This window comes from Trachurus japonicus, chromosome 24 (assembly GCF_045865225.1).
Source record: "Trachurus japonicus isolate A0001 chromosome 24, Traja_1.0".
Classification (NCBI taxonomy): Eukaryota; Metazoa; Chordata; class Actinopteri; order Carangiformes; family Carangidae; genus Trachurus; species Trachurus japonicus.
The window spans coordinates 2,776,994-2,804,214 of NC_140930.1; the positions used below are offsets into that span (position 1 = coordinate 2,776,994).

General features: G+C 43.8%; 2 non-coding genes across 2 annotated transcripts; both read right to left on the bottom strand.

Moving 5' to 3' along the window:
* Positions 1-644: 644 nt before the first annotated feature.
* On the bottom strand, positions 645-733 carry trnar-ucu (transfer RNA arginine (anticodon UCU)). Its single transcript is given in 2 exon segments — positions 645-680; positions 697-733. It is a non-coding gene; the product is annotated as a tRNA-Arg (tRNA).
* Positions 734-2,139: 1,406 nt separating this feature from the next.
* On the bottom strand, positions 2,140-2,227 carry trnar-ucu (transfer RNA arginine (anticodon UCU)). The gene is given in 2 exon segments: positions 2,140-2,175; positions 2,191-2,227. It is a non-coding gene; the product is annotated as a tRNA-Arg (tRNA).
* Between the last annotated feature and the right edge of the window lie 24,994 nt (positions 2,228-27,221).

The window sequence follows — 27,221 nt, forward strand, 5'->3', positions numbered from 1 at the left end:
GACAAAAAATTGTTGAAAGTCTCCAGGTGTTAAAATGTTGGGGATACCACTGAATCAGCCTGAATCATTTTGGCAAATTGGCCCATTGCCATAATCCCTATAGTCATAGCAGTAGGTTCGTTACCTTTAATTGTAGGTGCAAGATGTTTTTAGAACGGCGGAGCAGAGCCGTGAGCTGCTCAGAGCTACGCTACGGAGGCTCATTATGGGATTTCTTGGTTTCCTTCATCAAACTCATCAAATACACAATCCAACAACTCCACAATAACGCTCTGGTGGACAAGTTGTGAGCTGCACATTCACCACGCTATGAGATAATAACACAACGTTACCACACAGAGTTGTTTTAGAGGGAAATTCATGCAAAACCGCTGATGCGCGTTGCCTTCAGGGACAGTTTTTCAGCAAGCAGTCTCTGTATTTACCTCTAAAACAACTCCTAAAACTATATAGGGATTATGGCAATGGGCCAATTTGCAAAAATGTTTAACTATCCCTTTAAGGCAACATTATTTAAAAAAAAGAAAAGATCATTTTGAGGTGGTGCTCCGTTTCCGTGTGGACGAGGCTTCAGTATTCGGGTTAGATTAGTTTGTCCACACACCTGAAGTCTCTTTACTGGACTACAATAAAGCTTCTCCACACGACTCCGGTGGGACTCGAACCCACAACCTTTGAATCCCTTCCTGTACGCTCTAGAAGTCCAACGCGCTATCCATTGCGCCACGGAGCCACACACAAGCACACACACGTAAAATCAAATCTCTAACACAAACACTCATTCAGCAGTGACGGGGTTAAAACTGAGCTTTTCAAAGTAAAGGTATCGGTTGAAACGTCTGTATCTAAACACTTCCTGACTTCATTTTATTTTGAAAAGACTTTCTGTTGGGTGCCTGAGAAACCACAGGTGAAACAGTGGAAACTGTCTGGAGGAGGAGGAGGAGGAGGAGGAGGAAGAGGAGGAGGAGGAGGAGGAGGAGGAGGAGGAAGAGGAGGAGGAGGAGGAGAAGAGAAGAGAAGAGAAGAGAGAGGAGGGGGGAGGAAAGGAGAGGAGAGAGAGAGAGAGAGGAGAGGAAAAGGAAGGAAAGAGGAAAGACAGGGAGGGAGGAAGGAAGGAAGGAAGGAAGGAAGGAAGGAAGGAAGGAAGGAAGGAAGGAAGGAAGGAAGGAAGGAAGGACGGAAGGAAGGAGAAGGAAAGAAAGAAAGGTTGGAAGGAAGGAAGGAAGGAAGGAAGGAAGGAAGGAAGGAAGGAAGGAAGAAGGTAAGAAAGGGTGGATGGAAAAAAGTATAAAAGGGTGGAAGGAAAGAAAGGGTGAATGGAATAAAGAAAGAAAGAAAGAAAGAAAGAAAGAAAGAAAGAAAGAAAGAAAGAAAGAAAGAAAGAAAGAAAGAAAGAAAGAAAGAAAGAAGAAGAAAAGTGTGAATGGAATGAAGGAAGAAAGAAAAGAAAGGAGGTGGGAGAAAGAAAGACAGTAAGAAAGAAAGAAAGAAAGAAAGAAAGAAAGAAAGAAAGAAAGAAAGAAGGAGTGTGAATGGAAGGAAGGGAGAAAAGAAAGGGTGGGAGAAAGAAAAAAGAAAGGGGAAGAAGGAAGGAAAGAAAGAAAGAAAGTTTGGAAGGGAGTAAGAAAAAAGAGGGTGGAAAAAAGACAGGGCAGATGAAAGAGAGCAAGGGAAGAAAGAAAGAAAGAAAGAAAGAAAGAAAGAAAGAAAGAAAGAAAGAAAGAAAGAAAGAAAGAAAGAAAGAAAGAAAGAAAGAAAGAAAGAAAGAAAGAAAGAAAGAAAAGGAAAACAGATCTCAGACCAGTCTATCTCTGTGTTATTGATCGTGTATCAGATGATCAGTGATGTGGCCACTGCACCAAGAGAAGCTGCTGCTTATCAACTGATCCTGGACCAGAGCAACAACCAGCAGGAGCTGCAGCTGCCGGGAGGTGTGTGTGTGTGTGTGTGTGTGTGTGTGTGTCTGTGTGTGTGTGTGTGTAGTGTTGTCCTCTCTGTAGGTCATTCAGCTGGCTCATACACACACAGACAACAGAGCAGTGCATCATGGGTAAGAGGAACATCTAGCTAAAGACACACACACTCTGCCCTCGCTCTAACAGGTCTGACAGGTGAGACTGGCACCACTTGTCCACACGACTCCGGTGGGACTCGAACCCACAACCTTTGAATCACTTCCTCTGTGCCTAGAAGTCCAACGCGCTATCCATTGCGCCACGGAGCCACACACACCTGTACACACACACACACCTGTACACACCTGTAAACACCTGTATCCCGTCAGTGAAGGTGAAGGTGATGATGACTTCCTGACTTCACCACCCTGAGGCTCTGGGCTCAAACCTCATTGGTTCCTTCATAAATAGGAACTTTATTTTGAAAAGAAAAAACAGGAAATTTTACTCACCTCCTCTTCTTTCTTTCACCCTTTCTCTTTCCACCCTCTTCCTTCCTTCCAAACTTTCTTTCCTTTCTTTCTTTCCTTCTGTTTTCCTTTTCTTTCTTCCTTCCTTCCTTCCGCCCTTTCTTTCTTTCCCTCCTTCTTCCCTTTCTTTCTTTCTTTCTTACCTCCTTCTTCCCTTTCTTTCTTTCCTTCCTTCTTCCCTTTCTTTCTTTCCTTTCCTTTCGCCCTGTCTTTTTTCCACCCTCTGTTTTCTTCCTTCCTTCCAAACTTTCTTTCCTTCCTTTTTCCCCTTTCTTTTTTTTCTCCCTTTCTTTCTTTTCTTCCTTTCTTCAATTCACACTTTTTCTTCCTTCCTTCCGCCCTTTCTTTTCCTCCTTCCGTCGTTCCATTCGTATCCGTTGCGCCACAGAGCCACACACATCTGTACACACCTGTAAACATCTGTAAACACCTGTATCCCGTCAGTGAAGGTGAAGGTGATGATCACTTCCTGACTTCACCACCCTGAGGCTCTCAGCTCAAACCTCATTGGTTCCTTCATAAATAGGAACTTTATTTTGAAAAGAAAAAGAGGAAATTTTACTTTCACCTCCTCTTCTTTCTTTCTTTCTTTCTTTCTTTCTTTCTTTCTTTCTTTCTTTCTCTTTCCACCCTCTTCCTTCCTTCCAAACTTTCTTTCCCTTTCTTTCTTTCCTTCCGTTTTCCTTTTCTTACTTCCACCCTCTTTCTTTCTTCCTTACTTCCTTCCGCCCTTTCTTTCTTTCTTTCCTTCCTTCTTCCCTTTCTTTCCTTCATCCGTCCTGTCTTTTTTCCACCCTCTGTTTTCTTCCTTCCTTCCAAACTTCCTTTCTTTCCTTCCTTTTTCTCCTTTCTTTTTTCTTTCTCCCACCCTTTCTTTTCTTCCTCCCTTCCATTCACACTTTTCTTCCTTCCTTCCTTCCTTCCTCCCTTTCTTTCTTTCTTCCACCCTTTCTTTTCTTTCTTCCTTCATTCCATTCACACTTCCTTCCTTCCTCCTTTTCTTTCTTTCTTCCATCCACCCTTTCCTTCTTTCTTTCTTCCCTTCATCCACCCTTTCCTTCTTTCTTCCTTCCTTTCTTCCTTCCTTCCTTCCTTCCTTCCTCGCTTCCTTCCTTCCTCCCTGTCTTTCCTCTTTCCTTCCTTCTCCTCTCCTCTCTCTCTCCCTCATCTCCTTTGCTCCTTTCCTCCCTCCTCCTCCTCCTCCTCCTCCTCCTCCTCCTCCTCCTCCTCCTCCTCCTCCAGACAGTTTCCACTGTTTCACCTGTGGTTTCTCGGCGCCGGCGCCTCAGGCACACAGATCTCCTCCTAACACCTCCTGAACGAGCTTCACCACCTCCTCCTCCGTGACACACACACACACACACACACACACACACACACACACAGACAGACACACACACACACACACACACACAGACACAGACACACACACACACAGATCCATATTTGAATTCCGTTATCTAACGTTATTGAGGCCTGTCATGTTGCGATGGGACGTACGTTCAATGTTTGGATGGGGAGATTTGGGAATCGTCAGCCCATGTGTGTGTGTGTGTGTGTGTGTGTGTGTGTGTGTGTGTGTGTGTGTGTGTGTGTGTGTAAATTATTCATCTCCCCTTGAAATGCAAACGACAGCCGAGGCGAGGGAGCAGCCACGCTATGTAGGTCACTTCCTATCTCACACGGCCGTGGCATTGGAGGGAAAAGAGAGAGATTGGGGGGTTGGAGGGTGGAGGAGTGAGGGGGGAGGTGGGGGAGGAGGGGGGGGGGCTGATGAATCACCAATCAGAGACACACTCAATCACCACCGACAGGAAGAGGAGGCAACGATGAAGATTAACTCTTCCTCTCTGCTTCTCAGCTCCGTCATTTCTCTGTCTCAAACTTTTTGTTTCTGTGCAAAAACTTATTTTCCAACAATCACGTGTGTGAATAACAACGGTAACACAAGTTGCGTTTCCATCCACCTTTTTTTATTCGCATTTTCAAAAATTGCGAATAAATACTTGAATGGAAACGCCAGAAATTCGAAAAAAGGCAGTAAATGCGCATAAAAGTTTTTACGCTTTGGGGGGGGGGGGGGGGGTTTGTCAGCGTATCGATTAAATGAAAATGCGACTTTTTGTGGGTGAAGCTGCTGGACTTCACCCAGCGACGTTCAAACAAATGGAGAACGACGCCCCGGTCTCCCAGCTCTCGTCTCTGCTGCACCGCAACACAAACACTCCGTAACCCATAATCTTTTGTTTATGACGGTTAAGACTACACAATCACACGCCGTAACATCGTTATGTAACGTTATCCACTGCTCCCTTTATTGATTTTTCTGAGCTTACGAATCCGGAGCGCTCCGGACGAAACGGAGCAATACCACCGGAAATCGGGGTGGCAGAGAAAAGTAACTCCATTACGAGAATCGGCGAAGAAGAGAGTAGTTGCCGGAAATAATAATAAGAAGAAGACGAGAGTAAACATTGGACATTTAAAAATGGAGCAAAATTTGGAGAAGTTATGTGAGTTGGTGAGAGATTACATACATTTGATGTTGGTGCCGGTAATGACAGCGCCGTTGACATGGCAACGTTTGCCTGCTGCCTGCTGCGTCATGGTAACTGGCCCAGTCTTTATTATAGTTTCAGGTTTTAACAGGTGTGAACAGGTGTAACAAGTCTGGAGAGGAGTGAAAAGGTCTAAACAGGACTGGACAGGTATGAAAAGGTGTGAACAAGTTTGGATGGGTGTGAATTAGGGATGGGCCGATACCGATACCTGGTATCGTATCGGGCCGATACCGGCCTTATTTCAAAGTATCGGTACTCGTAAAGGCTGCTGATACCAGCCGCCGATTCTCGAGGCAAAAAAAATCCAGTTTGTTCCTTTTTTTATATGTTCCTTTATATAAATAGCAGGGTTTCCGCTATGTACATTAACGCAGTCGCGGCCCGATCGCATCTCAATTATTACTGCTGCTTCAGAATCTGGTCAGAGCAAACAGACAGGTGAGGAAGTCTCTTGCCTCTGTGGAAACTGGCAGCCATTTTGGATTCTCACAGGGAGGTTGATGACGTAAATGCGGCTGCCATCAATCAAACTGTGGTTCCCTGTGGTGACGGGGCTTCTGATCCGAGCTGCACACACACACACACAGACACACACTGATGATGAACTTGGGCACACAGAGGAAACACATTTGTTTGTTTTCTAACATGATATTTTTTTAAAACACACTGGGTCTCATTCATGAAATGTGAGCAGCACGGATTTGTGTGTAAACCCTGAGCAGCGCAAATTTACGTGGATTTCCGCATTCATCAATCTTTTAGTAGTGCAGATTTTTTCGTAGCTACTCACAAAATCTACACCTGCTCCGGACTGTGTGTAGCGCTTGTGTAAATGTAGGAATGCAAATAAATACTGCTTGTCACTGTTGAAAATTACAATTTTAATCTGTATTACTCTCTCTCATGTTCAAAATACGCCGACGCCTTTGAAACACGTAATTTAAACATGACAAACAATTAGAAATATTTGGAGAGAGAGACGTTTTAGGGATCGGACACGCACAAACACGTCAAGGCTCCATCTAATGATGATAATAATCTGATATAAAACCGGAAAAAAAATGTTTGTGTTGCAACACGCTCGGTGGACGCACACTTCACCCTGCGCAGCAGCGCAGTCGGCACCGGTTTGGATGGAGCTGTGACAGACGGCTGGTGCTTCTGTAACAATATAACCTGCCTATATAACTTCATGTGTTGATACAACCATGCTCCTCTACAGCTGAGGCAGTGAAGAGCCTCCTCCTCCCGTCGCTGCTGTAGCTCTGGAGTTGTGTGTATTTATTTATTTTTCATGTTTCATATCGAACTATTCTGACTATACTTCTTCAACCAAGGATGGCCCTACTTAATTCACTAAATCTGTTTCTTCCCTCCAGCCTTTGACCTGTCCCAGTCACACCACTACCAACAGAAGAGAATTAAATATTTTTTCTGGACTCCACTTCACCCAAAATGACTTCGATCCGTGATCTCTCTTTTTTTCTCTCTCTCCCTCTTTCCTCGTTTGCGTCATGGCCGCAGGTGAGCAGGATGCACCTACCTCCTAATATGGTGGTCAGGATCTCCTTATATGGCTATTCATGTATGGAGATCTATGCTAATTGCTGATCACCGGGGGCGTGTTGTTAGTTTACGATGGGTTGGCATTCATCATCTTACACACGTGTTTACGATCAAATCTGAGTTTCCCGCACCGTTCATGAATCCGGAGTAGAGTTTTAGTAGAGTGAGCTTTTATGTGCAAATCTACACACAGATTTACTCACGTTTCATGAATGAGACCCAATATGTCCTGTGATCGACTGTGAACTGTCCATGTGTTACTCACCTCTTATGCCCGGTACATGGGCCGTTGCAGACGAAAGACGACCATCGTAGGAGAATCCCCACCTGCGATTCCGCACGCGTCAAACTTTACGTTGTACCAAAGATTATTAGATCCATGTCACATAGTGTGTCATGCAATAGTCTTATAAGACTGCTGAAATTGCACAGTGTATAGAGGCCATTACTCAGTGTCACCTGAGGTTGACTCCAAGCCCCGCCCCCAACGCAATAGATCCATATTAATGTATCTTATTATGTCTACTTCCTTCCTGCATGTTTTATAAACTCCACCTAGGGTCCAGAATTAAACCTCAATGCAGACCTGACAGTTAAGTAATAAATTAAATGGTGATAAAGCTGCTGTTTGTCCTGATATTCACCTCATTTAAAACTTTACACTGTTTCTGAGTCACATGATTAAAGCTAAAGCAACACTATACAGTAAAATAATGTTTCTAAACTCATTTAAAGCAGAAGTAAGCGATCCGGTCGTTTTGGCTAAGGCTTTTGAAACCGTAAATTACAGCTTCAAGTCACAACTTACAACTTTGTAGCGTTCCAGGCAACCCACTCGTGTTTTTCCGACCTGTTTTACCTGTGAAAGTCACTATAACGGCCACTCGTAACTTCTGACCCGTGAACTCGTACCAGATCGAACTGGTACGACTTCACAGGTCGGAAAAACATGAGTTACTGGTTGCCTTGAACGCACCATAACGTCTTGTCAGCCGATGGAGTTAGCAGCCCCCGCCCTCGTCATGGATCTATTGGTCCTCGTCCCTACGTCACCACATTCAGGCGCATCCCTTGGCTGCACACACAGAGAGGACTGCCCCTTTATGCCGTTATCTCTCCTCATTGGATAAAACTTGTAGGATACGATAAATGTTTTCTCCTGGGCTCAGAGCAGAGCAGAGTGACTGACAGACCCGTGTTTCGGTTCAAACACTCTATAGAAGTGATTGCTGTCGGAAGATAGAACTATTTAAGACTTATATTAACACAAAAATATCACTTACTTCTGCTTGAAGTGGTAGAAAAAACAGCCAACAGGATGACCGATGATACTGGCGGCACCAGTACCGACAACAGCGACCACAACGTTAACGGCAGACGTACCGGTGGTACCAGCAACAGCAACAAATTCACGTAGGCCTAGGCTATAGACAGTTGCCCTTCTCAACCAGAGTAACTGTGCGTTCACCAGTGGCGTCATTAGGCCTATTTTAGGGGGGCTTCATTCTCCTTTTAAGAACCCCAGCTGTCACCGCATTTGTCTCTTGTTATTTCTGATTTGTTTAATTTAATTAGTTTGTTGAGTGTGTGACCACCCCCCTCCCAGCTGTGAGTTGGTTGCGCCCATGTAAGCAGCGGCTTGTTTGAAGCTCCGCTCCGAGCCTCCGACGACGGGCTGCAGGAGCTCTGATGTCAACAGAGGGAGAGAGTCAGTCCACCTGTGGCTAAAAGAGGACTAGCAGGCATCAGACAGTAAGCTACTACATCTCTAAATAGCAGTGTTGTCAAAATGACCGCGATAAAATCTGAATTCATGTGAAATATTAATTGCGTTGTAAACGGATCAGTTTTAAAGCTAGAGTGAATACAGATATTATATGAAACCAGGAGATGCTAGGCTTCTGTTGGTACCAACCATGTCGTGATAGCTTGTCAGAAAACGGGCTAAATAATGCTCCAAAGTTCGGCTAGATTCTGGTGGGGAAAACTTTTAAACGGGGATCCTGAACACTCCTGTCATCATGTGTGTGTTCCTCTCTCTCTCTCTCTCTCTCTCTCTCTCTCTCTCTCTCTCTCTGTCTCATGTGCCGTGTGTGTGTGTGTGTGTGTGTGTGTGTGCCGTGTGTGTGTGTAATGTGTTACTGTAACATTCATCTGGTACTTTATAGCTTGGCTGTGTTAAAGAAAATAACATTTAGCTGTAAAAACAGATTATTTAATGGATTAATTTAAAATACTAATGATATCTGGTGACACTGCAGGCAGCACAGACAGACAGGGAGAGAAATGCTGTAGGGAGAGGCCAGACTGAGACATGCCCTGAAGATGCAGAAGATCAGGTAAGACACAGGAATATATAAAAACAGCATGATAACAATATAGGCTAGGTATAAATATATATATTTTTAAACCTAGTCCAAATAAAACTACTAATAAAAGCAGAATATTCAAATTAAAATGATTCTCAGGGTCAGTCATTTGCACAACCCCCTAATGTCTATTTCAGCTCAGAAAAAGAAAAAATCTGAAATTTCTTGTGAAGGTCCTGGTTGTGTAGAAGATGAAGGGGTTTCTAGGGTGAAATGTGCACTCTTTACCATAAATATCTGCTCCAGTTGGAGTCGCACTTCATTTCTGTTGTCTGGTCTTATTTGAATGGGAAAATGTGAGGAGGTCTGGGTGAAATCAAAATGAGCCAAAAACATCTGTATTTGGATGGAGTGTATAACCATTATGACACAGGCTACTAGTGAAATATAATTAGTTTTCCAGTCCACCTGGACATATCCATGATAGTCAAACACCTGAAAAATTACTCAGGTTCACTTTTTTTAGCATCTACTTTTACACAGTAAAATTCAAAAGTAGTTGAATTCTTAGATTCAACTAGCCCATGATTCAATACTCTAAATTTACTCTAAATTCTAAATATTGTGTTTTTTCTGGGCCATTGTGAAAGTTCGTGCTTGCGCACTACATTCGCTCACATCCTGTGCATCTACTGGGGGCTAAGCCCCCCCTGTCCTTAAAACCTAGTGACGCCCCTGGCGTTCACACCAAAAGCTTCCAAAGCGTCAAAAACACTCAACGGTGCGCTTCAGACAAGACAGCTCCCAAAACGGCAAATATTTTCAGCCACTTTGGTCGCTCGTCACGTGACTGATGTTAAAGTTCGATCGCGCTGGTCATTGGGGAGCCGAAATACAAGGAAAGGGAAAAAAGAAGCAGAAGGACGTCTCTATTCTGACAGGTTGCCGCCAAACCGCGTCATAACTAATTACCCTAAAGTTAACCAAGGCTCAACTTCTCGTCTGGTCACACTTTGGACGCTTTGGAAGTGCAGTGACGCCGGGCTCTCATTGAAAATGAATTGACTTCCGGCGTTTTGATGCTTTTGGTGTGAACCAAGGGGGCAGTTGTCGGTCTGAGAAGTGAAGCTCACTTCCGCGTTCAAAAAACTGCAATCCCCTCGGCTTCCTCTGGGGGCTGGTGTCAGAAGGGAGCATTCCCCATAGACCCCCATGTTAAAATCGCCGACTTTACATCCTCAGTAAACATGTTAAAAGCCTGGTGTCAGAACGTTTTTTGGTCTCAATCGATAGTTTCTACCCCCGCACACACTCTGAGGGGGGTGCATTTTTTTTTACTCTACCGTTTTACTATTATTAGGTTAAAATTCTGGCCAATTAGGGCGCGGAAACGTTGAGTGACAGGTCCGAGCAGCTCCGTGGACAGCTGCTTCGAGGCCAGTGGGCGGGTTCTTGGCCGGCCAATCCAACATGGCGCTGTTCAGGCCGCCATATTGGAGTCACAAAAACGACTCCCCAAAACCAATGGGGGACGTCACGGGTGCTACGTCCATTCTTTTTACAGTCGCACAGTAATAGTATCAGTAATCCTACGTCTCATTGTAATCAAACTGAATCAGCACCAACTTTGCTGTGATTATTGAAGGATCCTGTGACCTGTTTCCACCTGTATCTGACTGCAACGATGTTGGAAAGAAATTACCGTCGAATAATATTTACCGAAGGCCGACCCCCGTGTGCCGTGTTCTTCCCTCTCAGGACAAACTTTACATTTTCAGTTTCTAAGAATAGCTATCTGTCTGTCTATCTATCTGGTATTTCGGGAGCATGCCGGCGTGTCTCTCTGCAGGGTTTTTGGTCTTTGAAAAGATTTTTTTTTTTTTTGGAGGGGCTGATTTTTGCATAAAGAATGAGGAGAAGATTTGGAGCTGAATTAAGAAACATTAAGCCGGAGAGAGCAGCAGAGTCTGCAGGAGGCTGATTAACATTTAATACAGAGAAGAGACAGACAGACAGACAGATGGATGGATGGACAGACGGCATTCATGATACTGAAATAAGTCGTACAGGCTCTACTGCTGCTGAGTGAATGAATGGATGGATGTTTATCTGGTTGCACACACAACCAGACCTCATCACAATCACTGAAACTTTAAAAACATTGTGCATGACAGAGACACAACCTTGTTTAACTGAGAAATCTCTACTGAACAGCGTCCGCAAAGTGGCCAGAAGACAAAAAAAGCACGACTAAAAGTTGGTGTGACAATAAAACACCTAGAGGAGATGAAACGTCAGCTCTGCCCTTCAGATTCACACATGATCAAACGGAAACGTCAGATTACACCTGGTTGTCTCCGAGCGGAGGTTTGACTGGAGCTCCCTCGGTTACGTCATCTTGTTGAATCGTCTTTTCCTGCAGCGACTGAATGTGGCCCCGGCTGTTTATCCCTGTGAACCGTCTCCTCCTCCTCCTCCTCCTCCTCCTCCTCCTCCTCCTCATCCTTCTCTTCTCTTCTCTTCCTCCTCCTGGACGGAAACGTGCTCTCATTTGCATTTTCCTTTGCAGACTTTCTGGAAATCGAAGCCACATGATGCAACGATGCTGAGCCTCGGTGTTTAATGTGTCAGCGCTGTGTGGTGGTTGTGTAGAAGGAGCCGAGGAAGCTGGAGGTCGTTAGCAGAGATCATTAGCTGCACAGGAAGTTACTGCTGCTGTCTGTTGTTAATGACTCTGAACACTTCCTCTACTACTACTGCTACTGCATTCAAGTTCAAGACTTCTGGACCTCAGTGTTGTGGTACTTGAGACTTGGGTGCAGTCCTATTTCCCCTTCTTTAACACTTTAGCACTTGGATTCGAGTGGCCTCCAAAGGGAAATACCCCTTGACCATGAAGCGATTAGTCTTAGAAGTAGAGATCTAATGGGACACCACTTAGCGAATCCGACGTCAAGTTTGGAAACGTTGGCTCCAGCCGGTTGTGTTACCTGCTGCGTGGGCTTTGATGGTCTTTCTTCATCTGATGAACCAACAAAGAAAAAATACAGAAAACAGAAGATGCCCTCACTGCTTTTCATCTTGCACTGCATTCGAAGTCTGCAACTGGCCTCCGTCCAATTTAAGGGATGGTTTTAAGGGTTGCACTTTCCCCTGCTCTTAAAAGAATTGGGACCCTTATACGAGAATACACAAAACCGTGTGTTGGGGGCCAAAATCAAGGGGAAGTGGTTAAAATGGGACTGGGCCTTGGTCTCAAGAACCCTCTTGACCACATTTTTAAAGTCTTGGTCTTGTCTTGGAATCGACTACAGTTTTACTTAGTCTAAACAAACCCTAACTCCCTTGGTCTTGACCCGGTCTTGATCCCCTCAAAGCCTTGATCTTGTCTAGGTCTTGGTCTTGGTCTTGGTCTTGACTCGGTCTCGACCTCACAACAGGACACCTCCAATTACTGATCCCAAGGTACCAGAAAATGTCAATCAGTATAATGTTTTTAATGTTGAAGCCGAAGTTGAGTTCCTGTTCTTCAACCAAGAGGTGGAACTGGTCCATTACATTTCAATGGGTCCTTCAAAAACATCCTCCTTTCCCTGGTTGGAATAACAGATCCTCCATGAAAAATAACAGATCTTCCATATCCCAGGATTCGTTGGGAATGAAAGCAGTCCATGCTGTTAAATGTCAGCATTGGGTAGATCAGACCAACTGAGGCCTATGACGGTAACAAAGGGTCACATCTACAGACATAGTTGTAGACATGTACAAATTCTATTGTCCATTTGTAGGACCTGAGTACACCTGATCTCTGTATCCTTATCGAGGTGTTTGGAGTTGTAGGCAGCTGAAGAGAAAGACTGCAGCCTCAGACAGCATAGAGAGAAAGTACTTGCAGGTCCTCTGGGTAAAAAATATGTAATTGAATCTTCTACTTCTCCTAAAACGACTCTGAATATAAACATCAACCGAAGAACAGCATCATTTAGATTAGGTTGAATACATATCAGAACACAGGGATTAACATTTTGTAAAATCACAGTTATTATGAAAAACATGACGACCAGATTTGTGTAGCTGAAGAAAAACCAAACCAAAAAAGGACTGCTTGTGGATCTTTGGTTTTCTCTTCTCACTGAGCTTCACAGCGAGTGAACGGCAGCCAAGAACGAATCTATAAAAATCTGCTCATCAGTGGATTCAGTCTGTGCATCATTTTCTACTCAAACACAACATGCGCTCGGCTGCGGACGCCGTGGATATTTCACTGTACTGGCTGGCAGCGAGTTCCACTGACGTCTGGGTCAGAACAGAAGACGAGCCGATATGAGTTTCATTCAACTGACTCTGCTGCTCATCAGAGAGAAAAAAAAAGTGATAATAAATAAGAAATGAAGATCACCACCAGTCTCTTTGTCTGAAACAATCTCATGAAGCTGCTTTTTGTGTGGAACGACTGAAAGTAGTTCTGTTTCTTAATCGATTACACAACACACCCACACAACGATGATGATCATAATAATAAAAATAATAATAATGATGATGATGATTAATATTATAATTCCTCCTATAGCTGTGAAGAGGAAGCTGAGGTTTCCCCTGAAGCGAACCGTGAGAGGCGCTGGAGTCTGAGTAACGAAATGAGCAGAAAACGAGCTAATTTATGTAGAAATATGCAGCCGCTCGCTGGCCCGTGGCAGACCCCACAGGGCTTCGCTTTAACTCCCCGTAATCAAGTGCTACGGCGGCGGCAGACGATTGGCTGCTCCGTGTCGTTAGCGGCTGCATGCATTTTGTCACACTTATAGATAGATAGAGGGACCACATTTCCCATCAGCCCCCTCTCTCTTTATGAGGATAAAACATTCCAGCACATTTTCTCCTGGCTTTGACTATTTTTTTTTGTTAATTTAACGCTGATTTCTGCCTGTGAGTGTATTTATTTAACGTGTTGGTGGTGACGATGATGACGACGTGTTGTTGGCCTCCTCGCCGGCTCTGGATGAAGATGTGTTGGTGTTTGAGCCGAGGCAGGATGTGTGTTTGGGATTCAGGCAGTCTGCCGGTCTCTCTCTCTCTGCTGCCGGCTGCCTCGCTGGATGTCAGCCCGCTGCAGACCTGAGCAGCATTTTAACAGCCAGCAGGCAGCTCGCAGCACCACACTGTCCCATTTCTACAGCGCACAGCAGCGCCGAGCCGGGGAGTAAGTAATGAAGTACATCTACTCCAGTACTGGGCTGAACTGAAACACGGCAACGATCGAGGCCTCTGCTCTTAATCTGAGTCATAATTCTCCTTCACTTGGCTGCATTTAAACACAGATATATGACACTTTATGATCAGGATGGTATACGTTTATCCTACAGCTACAGGATATTAAACATTAAACATAAGTTAAAAAGGTAGTTTGCATAAATTCCACACTGGCAGCAGATCAATCAATCAATCAATATGTTTGGCAGGTGGGAAACGACACAGCACATGATAAGATGTCAGTCGAACTGCAGCTCTGGGGTTCGATCAATTGATTTTCTGCTTTTTGGTGAACAATAAGCTTCAACCTCCAGGTCTGAACAATAAAACCCTTTATTAACCACTTTATCAGGGTGTGGAGGACTGAAGACGTGGATGTGCACCTCTTTGACCATATTTGGATTCAACAACTCCACAACGCTCTGGTGGACAAGTTGTGAGCTGCACATTCACCACGCTATGAGATAATAACACAACGTTACCACACAGAGTTGTTTTAGAGGGAAATACAGAGACTGCTTGATGAAAAACTGTCCCTGAAGGCAACGTGCATCAGTGGTTTTGCATGAATTTCCCTCTAAAACAACTCTGTCTGGTAACGTTGTGTTATTATCTCATAGCGTGGTGAATGTGCAGGTCACAACTTGTCCACCAGAGCGTTGTGGAGTTGTTGGATTGTGTATTTGATGAGTTTGATGAGGGGAAACCAAGAAATCCCATAATGAGCCTCCGTAGCGTAGCTCTGAGCAGCTCACGGCTCTGCTCCGCCGTTCTAAAAACAGCTTGCACCGACAATTAAAGGTAACGAACCTACTGCTATGACTATAGGGGTTATCGTGATGGGCCAATTTGCCAAAATGTTGAACTAGCCCTTTCATTCGTAATTGATGGATTCATTCACCTCGTTAAATAAAAGTTATGAGAATGTGTTTATGTTAAATATGTCGTCACGTCAGCAGGTGAAAAGTTTGTTTTTGTTGCCATAATTATTTGACTTTGATGTCATATTTCCGGCATGCCATTGGTTTGTTTTCCCTCAGTGTTTCTTTTCAATGTTCCTGATTTAATTTTCTCTTAATTCTTTTGCTTTTCTTCTCCGTCTTCCTCCGTCACTCATCCTGCCTCCATTCCATCTCTTTCCTCCTCCTCGGCGTTTCAGTCTATCTTTGTCTTTCTCTTCTCCCGTTTCCTCAAATGTCCTCCGATTCCCTCTCCGTCGCCAGCTCCTCTTTTCTCTCCCCTCTCCTCTCTCATCTCTTCTCCCCCTCCACCACCACCGCCCCTTCCTTCCCTCCATCACATCCGTCCTCTCTCTCTCTCTCTTTCGTCTGCTTCCTCCCGCCTCCCCGCCTCCCTGCCTTCTGAAACATCGGCGCTCACAGCGGGCTGTCGAACCACCCGCAGTATCTATCTACCCACAATCCCCCTGTCCTCGTAATGAGGACGACCGGGCGATCGCGGAGCCGAGTTCAAACACTGAAAGCAGCAATTAAAAGAAGTTTATATATATGAGTCAGTTTTGGTGAAGAGGTGAAAAGAGGGAGGGTGGTGTTTGATGCTGCAGTCAGCTGAGGCTCCGCTCACGTCCTTTTACTTTCATTCTGACACTTTGTTTTGTCATTTTTGTTTTTTTTTCTTCTTGTTCTGCAGCATCTGGTCTTAGCTCCCCTGGACTTCTGCATCCTGAGCCGTGATCAAAATAACACAGACACATCAACAACGCTCGTCTAGTAATATAACGAACACACAGATCTGAACCGGCTGCTCTTCCTCCGCCCCACACTGCGCCATGCAGCTGCATCACAACATTTTCTTACAGCTCAGATTCTTGAGTTTACAAAACCTACAACTATACTATTATTATTATTATTATTATTTGAGTTTGTTTTATGGAGTCACTTACTTTGCTTCATAAATCAGAGTCCTGAGAGATTCTGCTGCATCTGTTGGTGCTTGAAGGGATAGTTCACCCAAAATTGAAATTTCACTCATTATCTCCTCCCCCTCATGTGGACTAAGGGCTGGGAGAAGTTTCAGAGTCCTCCGTGGCTTCTCTGAGTTACAGGGGGTCTTGGCGTGGTTGCAAATGGATACCAACTGTCTTCATAACAAAAAGACACACCAAAAAACATCCAAATACCTCCATGCTGCTCGTATGTAATGTCCGTCTTGTATTGAAGCGCCGAAATGCGAAATTGTTCCCAAAAAAATTTAATAAGTCTATATTTCAAGCTTGTTTTGTAGCGGAAGCTTCTCGAAGCTCATCTTCCCAGTTCGTCCAAATTTGACGAACTGGAGGTATTTGGATGTTTTTTGGTGTGTCTTTTTGTTACAAAGACAGTTGGTGTCCATTTGCAACCGTTATATGGACATGCACTGCTACGCCAAGACCCCCTGTAACTCAGAGAAGCCACGGAGGACTCTGAAACTTCTCCCAGCCCTTAGTCCACATGAGGGGGAGGAGATAATGAGTGAAATGTGGGACCCATAAGTACAGTTGTTTATGAAACATGGGCACCCCCCATCTGCATTTATTATTTATTTTAATTATTATATTCACCATTATTGTATTTCATATTTCACCATTATTTTATTCACAGTAGTTGGTCTGAATGCTGATGAATGTAACTGTAAGAGTGTGTGTGTTAATGTGAGGCAGAGAATAGAGATTAGTGCAGGCACTGTGGGCAGCCAGAGGTCCAGGTAGGGGTCCTCAGGACCAGGAAGGCGCGTATGTGCCATAGTAAACAGAGCGCCGCAGTGAGCGACCACGTAACTTACCGTGTCTGTATTCCTGTGTTATCAGGTGAGCATGTTGGTAAATTATCAAGAACAGTATTACACCTCATATTTCCACAGTGATAAGAGTTACATTACAGAGACCAGTGGAGTAAATGGTGTGTGAATGTGAAAGTAGTATGTGTGAGAAAGTTACAGTTTAAGTGAAGTGTGTACATGTGATATAGTAAACAGAGTGCCGCAGTGAGCGACCACGTAACTTACCGTGTCTGTATTCCTGTGTTATCAGATATTAAAAGAAAGACACAAACTTCATGCACGCCTGGAGTGTACTTTGTCCAAGTGTGCAACAGAAATTTAAATTTTGGGTGAACTATCCCTTTAAAAAGGGTAGTTATGTAATCTTGGGATTATCTTTTAAAACAAAAATGTGTTGAGCTGGTGAAGTATGAAGATCCTAGGACTGGACGACGCTCTGCACAACAGAGGTTTTGGCAGTTTACCACATTCTCAGTGATGTCGTCTGCTGCCAGTCTAATATCCACCCACCTGCCTCCCATCACCTGGCTGCAGTCAGAAGGTCGATAAAAACTAAAAAACTCTCCTTTCCCGACTACGTATGTCTCCACGACCTCGACAGAAAACATCGTGAGCAGTTATGTATTGTCTTCTTTCTGTGTGCGTGGTGGTGATGATGACGAAGAAGATGAAACACTGAAGAAATCCTGACGTTTACAAGATTTACAACAAAGACCAGCTGCTCTGTTGTTTCTACTTTCATGGAAGAAATTTTCTAAGCCTGCATTGTTTTAAATGCTGCTGCAGGAAAGAATTATGGGATGGCGTTTTCTCCTTTCAGTGCAAAACTTAAAAGGGACATTCTGGCAAATTGGCCCATTGCCATAATCCCTATAGTCGTAGGCAAGCAGTAGGTTTGTTACCTTTAATTGTCGGTGCAAGCTGTTTTTAGAACGGTGGAGCAGAGCCGTGAGCTGCTCAGAGCTACGCTACGGAGGCTCATTATGGGATTTCTTGGTTTCCCTCATCAAACTCATCAAATACACAATCCAACAACTCCACAACGCTCTGGTGGACAAGTTGTGACCTGCACATTCACCACGCTATGAGACGAGAGGTAAATTCATGCAAAACCGTTGATGCGCGTTCTGTTATTATCTCAAATAGCTTGCACCGACAATTAAAGCTAACGAACCTACTGCTATGACTATAGGGATTATGGCAATGGGCCAATTTGACAAAATGTTGAACTATCCCTTTAAAACTCATATTGTCACATATTGGTGGACGGCTCCTCTCTCTTCGATGCAGGACTGAGAGATACAGAAGATCCTTTGTTCCTGCAGCCATCAGGCTTTTTAATTCTTCTGCAAATGGTAGATGAGCTGCCAGATACATGAATTTGCCATTGGGGATATAAAGTAATTTGTATCATATCATATATTTCCTATCCTATTCTATATTTTTCTCTATATATATTATAGTGCAACATATTTCATGCATGTATGTATTTGTATCTTTTTATATAGAAAGGCCTCCAAATAATTGTATATATAATGTTTATTACAGGATACAGTTTGGTTGTGTTGTTTTGGATGCTACTGTCTCACGGTTCTTATTGTTTGGAGATTTATTGTCTAATGGTTATAACTGCTGATGACACTTTATTTTAGTGCTGTATAGATAAAGTTTTTATTGTTATTATTTTATTTTATCTTCGTCTCTGTTCTTTGCTGGGGGGAAAAGGAAAAGTCCACTTCTCTCTGTTTTTTAAAGGAGATTAGATAAGAAGCACTGAAACTGTTCTTTCTTCTTTATCGTTTATAGAACAGAACTGGACCAGATCTCATCATGGCTGCCGCTCAGATACTTCCGGGTCGTCCCTGAGCCCTGAGCATCCCTGCCCACTCACTCACATGCTCCCAGTTTCCTCATTAACCCTTAAAGGGATAGTAGCATTTTTTAGCCCTGCCCAGAGATTTATTTTTTAGCCCTGCCCAGAGATTTACAACATACAGTGTTGTGAACAGACCCAAAGAAACGGCCTATTTTCACGGCCTAAAAGAGGTTTTACCTGAAAAAAAATACACAGTTCCATTGTTCGTTATAATATAATGTTTTCCAGCCCCTCGAGGTGCAGGAAATACACACAAAAAAACACAGTGGCAGGCGCTAACCCTGGGCGGAGGGATACGCGAGTTGGTTAGGTCCAAATAAAAACTGCGTTTTTCCTGCACTTTGAAGGGCTGGAAAATACTATATTATAGCGAACAATGGAACTGTGGGTTTTTTTTCAGATAAAACCTCTTTTAGGCCGTGAAAATAGGCCATTTCTTTGGGACCATTCACAACAATGTATGTTGTAAATCTCTGGGCAGGGCTATGGGCTGGCGTTGCTAACGGGAGGAGTGCAGAGAGTCTTCTACTGCAATTAAAGTACTTAGGGGCTATTTGTAGATCATACAACCCCACTTTAAAAAAAATGCTACTATCCCTTTAAACCACCTGCTGTCTCTACCTGTCTGCCTTCCTACCTTCCTGTCCGTCGTCCATCTGTCCGTCTGCCTGCTCCTCTTCATTTTTTATCAATTACCGTTCCCTCCGTGCACCTGCCTGCATCATCACGTGCTGCCTTCCAACAGCCGTGATGGGGGGATTAGCTGCCAACGAGGAAAAAACACAGAACAGCAAACAAACCGATGCCGATTCACATGATCCAAACTCGGTCTAATTAAACTCATCGCAAAACAACTAATTACGGAACAATTCAAACTCATTAAGACAGCGACAAACTTCACATCCCTGTATTTCAGATACTCACTCGTCCTCCTGGAAACGGTCTCCTTCCTCCTCGTTTGCAGGCAAATTTCATGAATAGTCAATAAGTTCAATGTATTTCCATAATGAGTTTTACTTTCATGCCAATATTTGATTTTTTTTTTTTTACATCAGAGTAGGCGTCATAATTTTCAAGTGCTGAAAATCTCATTTCGGAGTGGAACTTTAGAAATACAGAGATGGCTTCAGGGGTGCAGAGCACGGCAAAGTTTCCATGAGGGCACAGATTGATTCATAGTACGTTTCTGTCCGTGATGCAAATCAGCGGGGAGACGAGATAACGAAGCCCTCCAAGATCAGTTAGTATAAAGCAAAAAAAAAAATTGATCAGGCTCCATCACAGGGAGGTCTGGCAGCTAAGGGGCTTTTGGTGCATTCACTGACCTGACTGACCAACAGCTTCATCGATGCACAAGATGATCTTGGTGTCCATGTGCTGATGGCTGCAGACAGAGGTAGGAGTTGTGGTGCACTTTACCAGCACTGCAGCCGTCCATTTCAACTGCAGAATGGACAAAGGGCGGCACAAGCTGCGTCCAGATTCAGAGGTAGGGGAGAGTGGGGTAAGTTGAGCCACTTTTTGTATTCAGGATCACTACGTCAAGACAATTAAAGTTTTGTTGCAAACTAACACATCTGCATATATTTCAGGATGTTTTGCATCCCTACAAATTAACAGAATGAGTAAATATAACTGTTTTTAAAATATAGCATGTTCAAAAAAAGTCAAGGAGTGGGGTAAATTGATCAACCCCCCCCCCCCCTTCTTTCCTTTCATCCTCCCCCTTTACTTAATATTTCATCTGTCCAGGTTACAGGTGAACACAAACTGCAGGGACTTCCTGCTGAGCCACCGACTCACTGAGATTTGGGTAGTTTTGCAATTACATCGCATCTTGGGAAGAATCCCAGATATTTTTCTTTGAAAGTAAAGTTTGACACACTAGCAGAAGCAGAAGTAAGTGGTCCGGTCGTTTTCGCTAATGCTGCGTTCCAGGCAGGCTTTTGAAATCGTAAATTACAGCTTCAAGTCACAACTTACGACTTTGTAGCGTTCCAGGCAACCCACTCGTGTTTTTCCGACCTGTTTTAGCGGTGAAAGTCACTATAACGGCCACTCGTAACTTCCGACCGGTGAACTCGTACCAGATCGAACTGGTACCACTTCATGGTCGGAAAAATACAAGTTTCCTTGAACGCACCATAACAGTCCTCGTCCCTACGTCGCCACATTCACGGCGTTCCTTGGCTGCACACACAGCCCTGCATGCCGTTCTCTCTCCTCATTGGATAAAAACTGTAGGATACGATAAATGTTTTCTCCTGGGCTCAGAGCAGAGCAGAGTGACTGACAGACCCGTGTTTCGGTCCAAACACTCTATGTAAGTGATTGCTGTCGGAAGATATAACTATTTAAGACTTATATTAACACAAATATATCACTTACTTCTGCTTTAATCATTTGGACATATACAGCCAAAATACATTCATTAAGTGTATAGGATAGGTGGCTCAACTTACCCCTGGCCAGATGGATCAACTTACCCCACAGCTACCTTAGCTTGGGTTTATTGCTCTCACAGCTAAAATGGTGCAGTTTCATGCTAGGTTTACTACCTCATGTTGTAGCTCATAGATACCACAACCCATGTATAAAACAAATTTGCAATCATCTCTTTTGGTCTAAACACAATTCTCATTAAACTTATGATCGACAAAATTCACTCTTGAGAGTGAAAAATGATTTTTTTTGGTCATAAATGTTAAACCACTTTACTCACGTGGCTCTAATCTTCACAGACTCCATGAAATGATGCCTGCCTCCCAAATATTTGGTCACATGCTAACTTCTTCCTATAGTTTCCTAGAAACAAGGGGTGGCTCATCTTACCTCACTCTCCCCTACTACCGTCATTCAGAGGCTGAATTTGAGGAGCGACTGCAGCTGGACTACTATAATAGATAATGGTTTCTTCAGATGTTGTCTTCTTTTCCTGGCTCCGACAGACAGACGGCCCGTCGTATCGCAGGCTTCATTACGCAGGCAGAGAGTCTGACAATTACATCGTTATATGTAAGTGTTGGGTTTCTGCTCAGTCCAACAAGTACAACTGTTACAACCGAGGACCTTAAAACTTGAAATTGGTGTTAACTAAAACAGAGTGTTGTCAATGTTGCCAAGCAACAGGAGCCATGCTTTGAAAAACCCCCATGGTAAGGGAGGACAGACTGCCTCATTTCAGCTCGGCCTTCGCAGATTACTGTGATATTGTGATATGGTATTGTGGTTTTGTGATATGGTATTTGTACCATGCCGTACGTTGTTCTTTTTTTCGTCCTTGTATAATTGTTGTTGTTGCGTGAACGGCGGGACTACGGATGGAAATTAGCCTAGAGCTAAATCTGGTGTATTTACATTTTGGATGTTCATGAATACACAGAGTCCTGTTACAAATAAACAAATAAATGAAAAGAAATGGAATTACGGTGGATACAAAAGAGCCATAACTCCATATGAACTCATACCTGACACATATCTATCTACCGACGTACCTACCTACCTGTCTGTACTCTCACCTACCTACATATCCACCAACCTACCTATATGTACCTACCTGTAACCTGAATACCTACCATCTCACTTACACCTACCTGACTACTTACCTACCTGATGATCCATCAACATTTTCAAAATGTCCAATTTCATTATAAATGTTTAGAGCAAATAAAAGTAGACAGTAAAAGACTGAAATTGTGTTCTAAAGATAAATCTGGTGGGTTTCTTTTAATGAGCTGAGACTTGGCAGGTTCTTTGTTCTCTCTGACCTCCAGTGACTTTCTGATTTTCTCCGATTAACACATCCTCAGCTGGAGAGAAGAAGAAAAGAAGAAAAAAGAAAAAAATAACACCCAAGCAGTTGCTATGGGGTTTGGTTTTGTGAAAACAAGTTGGGAGTCAAAAATAAGGAATGACAATCGTTATTTAATAAATCAGAGGGGTCTTTGAGGCATTACCCTCCTGTAGAAAAACTCTACCTTCGCTAAAACTGCAAAAAAAAAAAAAGAAAACCTCTAAGAATCTCTCCTTTTTCGTCATATCAAACAGTCGTGTTGGTAGCGAGGGAGTTGGGGGAGCTGGTTTCAGAGCTGGATGCAGACAGCTGTCATGGAAACAGATGCCACTTTGTTCTTCCTTGCCATCTTTGATTGTGACTCCTTCTGTGCCTCCTCCATCTACGGCGTGCTGAGCTCTGCTTCTCCTTGATGCAGGATCAGAAAGGAAGCACCAGTGTAAACACTGTCTCGGGACCGGATGAAGAAATAATTTGACGATAAACGCTGGAGAGGAGAGTGGGAACCGGGCTCAAGAGCTGCGTTGACAAATACCATATGTGTGCTGATAACTAAAAGAGACAAAGGGCCTCAAGATTTCCCTGTTCAGGTATCCATCAATGTTTTGTGAGAAGTACATACTGTATATCTCAATAAGGTATTGTCCTTCAGTCATAGATAATGACTCAAAGAACCACGTGAACGACATGACCCCAGGAACTCTGACAACTAAGACATAATTTCTGCAATGTTGATACAATCTCAGCAAACTGACATTATCTGACATAAAGGCACAATCCAGTGACTCAAGACATTTCCTCTGCAAGAGTCACAACCTCAGAGACTCGGAAATTATGTCAGTAACTCCACATCTGAGCTTGGCCACTTCAGATACGACCTCGGAGACTCTGGCATTGATTCAGGGATTCGTACACAACCTTTATAGTTACCTCTATGACTTGGTCATGATCTTGACTTTGTTGTGGCCTCAGGAATTCGGACGTTATCTTGTTAACATCGGATACGACTTCAGAGACAGAGAATCTGGACAGGTTCGACATGACCTCAGCAGGTTGGACAAAGACTTCGTTATGGCCTCAGGATCTTGGACATGATCTTGCCAACTTCCAATACAACCTCAGAGCCTCTGACGTTGATTCAGGGACTCGGACACAACCTTTATCGTTACCTCTAAGACTTGTTGGACGTGCAGTTGAGGCTTTGTTGTGGCCTCAGGAACTCGGACGTTATCTTGTTAACATCGGATACGACTTCAGAGACTCTGAGATTGACTGTGGGACTTTGACACGACCTTTAAGACTTGGACATGATCTTGGCAGGTTCGACATGACCTCAGCAGCTTGGACATTCACTAAAAGGCTTCAGGATCTTGGACATGATCTTGCCAACTTCCAAAACAACCTCAACTCTGACGTTGATTTACGGACTTGGACACAACCTTTAAGACTTGGACATGATCTGGACAGGTTCGACATGACCTCAGCAGCTTGGGCATTCACTAAAAGCCTTCGTTATGGCCTCAGGATCTTGGACATGATCTTGACTTGTTGGACGTTCAGTTGAGGCTTTGTTGTGGCCTCAGGAACTCAGACATGAATTTGTTAATATCAGATACGACTTCAGAGACTCTGACATTGATTCGGGGACTCGTACACAACCTTTATCTTTACCTCTAAGACTTGGTCATGATCTTGACTTTGTTGTGGCCTCAGGAACTCGGACATGAACTTGTTAACATCAGATACAACTTCAGAGACTCCGAGATTGACTGTGGGACTTTGACACGACCTTTAAGACTTGGACATGATCTTGACAGGTTCGACATGACCTAAGCAGCTTGGACATTCACTAAAAGACTTTGTTATGGCCTCAGGATCTTGGACATGATCTTGCCAACTTCCAACACAACATCAGGGACTCAGACATGACCTGGGACATTAACCCTGAGAGCTGAACTTCACACATCAACACACTGACTCATATTCACTGTCTCTTACCATCCTAAATTGACTCTTTAGTATCTTTTAATGCAGGTCTCTATCATACACGTTGAAAGGACTGGCTCACACTGCAGGTTCCCTCTGTTAACACTGGATTTGGAAAGTCCAGTTTTTCTTACTGTGCACCTACAACCTGAAACACTGGATTTGAAATCCATAACTGCATCTTATTTTACCTCCAACTGCTCCTGTTTTTAACTAGACTTCTCTGTTTTCAATTTATCTTTGTCACTTTTACTTTTTGCTATTTCGGCTATGCTTATGTATGTTTCAAACGTGCTCCTGTCTTCATGCTGTATAGAAGCCCTGTACAGTTATAAATATCTATTTTCTTTTATAAAGAAGCATTTTATGGAGCTAATTTATTCCCTCATTCTGGGAAGACGTACTGGTGTGGGCGGAGTTGTTGTGTTTTGTTTAGTTTGGGGCGGCACGGTGGCACAGTGGTTAGCACTGTTGCCTCACAGCAAGAAGGTCCTGGGTTCGAATCCCCGGCCGCCCAGGTCCTTTCTGTGTGGAGTTTGCATGTTCTCCCCGTGTCTGCGTGGGTTTCCTCCGGGTGCTCCGGTTTCCCCCACCACTAAAAACATGCCAGCTAGCCTGATCCTCCAGTCAGTGCCCCTGACCAAAGGCACTGGCTCATAATCTGGAGTTGGTCCCCGGGCGCTGCACCGCGGCTGCCCACTGCTCCTCAGGGATGGGTTAAATGCAGAGAAAGAATTTCACTGTACTAGCTGTATATGTGACAAATAAAGTACCTTTACCTTTACCTTACCTTTGTGTTGTGTCTTGTCCTCAAATGTTTTGTGTTTTGTCTCGGCCATACTGTAAATAAGGTTGCTCCTCAATATATTCCGAGTTTAAATAAAGATTATAAAAAATAATAATAATATTTGGCCTCTGCAACACAAACATGATGAGTTTTGGAAACAGCCTCAGCAAAGACACGAGTTCTGCATCTGAAACGTGACCTGCACATCTGAGGTGACGACCTCAGGGACTCAGACATAACATCAAACATGACAGTGGTGACTCAGAAACCAAGACCTCGGCTCGGCAACTAGGACGCTGACACATTGAGTTGGACACGAGCTCTGCAGCTTAGACCTGATCTCAGCTACTCGGACGTTGATTTAGTGGCTGGGTAATCACTTTGACATAAACTTGGTGACTTATCCGAGACCTCGGTCAACGACGGCACACCACCGTGACTCAGACTCAGTCTCTAACTTCGGAGGACTCAACTTGGGGCTGGACTCAACTTGGCGACTTGGCTACAGCTGCAGCAGCGTAGCCCGGGTTCGTCTTCTCTCCAGCAAAGTGAAGGTCTGCACGAAGTTTTCTTTCTTTCTTTCTTTCTTTCTTCCCCATCAGCACTGCGAGCACTTTAGCAAAACATCCCCCGCTCCATGTCAGACGGTTTGAGGTGTCAGAGAGTTCTTCAACCCCAAGCAGAACATTCTGGTTTGTTTTCTAAACAGTTCTTGGTCTAAAAATTGACGAAAACCTGAAGTGTGAGCCGGATGTTTCTAATGTCTGGTTTGTTAAGTTTCTTTTACAGTTTGCTGCTCGGTCTTCCTCCCCTCCAGCAGCAGGGCAGCGGCGGCCTGATGCCAGAGCTCAGTCTGCTGAGGAGGCATGTGGGCATGTGTGTGTGTGTGTTGCTGTTGTTGAGGAGGAGGAGGAGGAGGAGGAGGAGGAGGAGGAGTGCTAACAAGGCTCAGCCAGCGAGGAGGTGAAGCTGCTGAGGGGTGACCTTTGACCTCCTAGAGGCGTTCTCTCTCAGACTGGGCTGCCTCTGGCGGGGTCGTGGTGGCCCACGCTCGCCGCGAGGCAGCGGTCGAGGTCAGAGCGAGGAACCCCGAGCCTCCGTCCTGCTGTTTCCAACATCGACACCGACCGATTGACCGGCTGCAGGAGGACGGAGGAGGAGGAAGGAGGAAAGGAGGGGGGGTTTTAATTTCTTTTTCTCTCTTTTTCCATCAGCAGAAAAGAAAGATGGAGGTTATTTTTTTATGAGCGCGAAAAGAAGGGAAATACTTTACTTACTTTAGTTTAGAAATGATTCATTCGTTAAAGTCCTAAAAACTCAAACGTTAACCAAAAGTAAGGAAACGCTGGTCGGCTCGCCCAGCATTTCCGCCACCACTAATAATAACAAAATAACGATAGAGACAAAACGATATATTTATCGAAAATGGGCCCATTAACAAGTGGTAAAGTAGATTCATCCACATTAATATGATACTTTTTTATTGTCGCGGAAATTTTTCGTTCTGCCGATGGAGAAACTCCTTGTTGTCCCTTTAAGAGAAGAATCACTCTGCAGGATATTCCTCTTTTATGGTTGTGTACGACACACATTTATATTTTAGGATTATTATTTTTACTGATACTGAATGTGCAAGAAGCCTTTGGTTGCAATTAGTGGAGAAATGTAAGTGTTTTAAAATGTGTTTGATGTGGATAATACATTGTAAATAATTGGCACTTCCTAAAAAAAAATGTCCTTAAACAAAGAAAGAGAAACAGTTAAAAAAACACACACACACAAAAACAGAATTCATCCTATTTTTAAATCAGTTTGTTTAAAAATTAAGTGTCTGCAGCTTGAGACCAGTGAGAATGAATGAGATTTGTTCTAGTGCAACATTTGCAT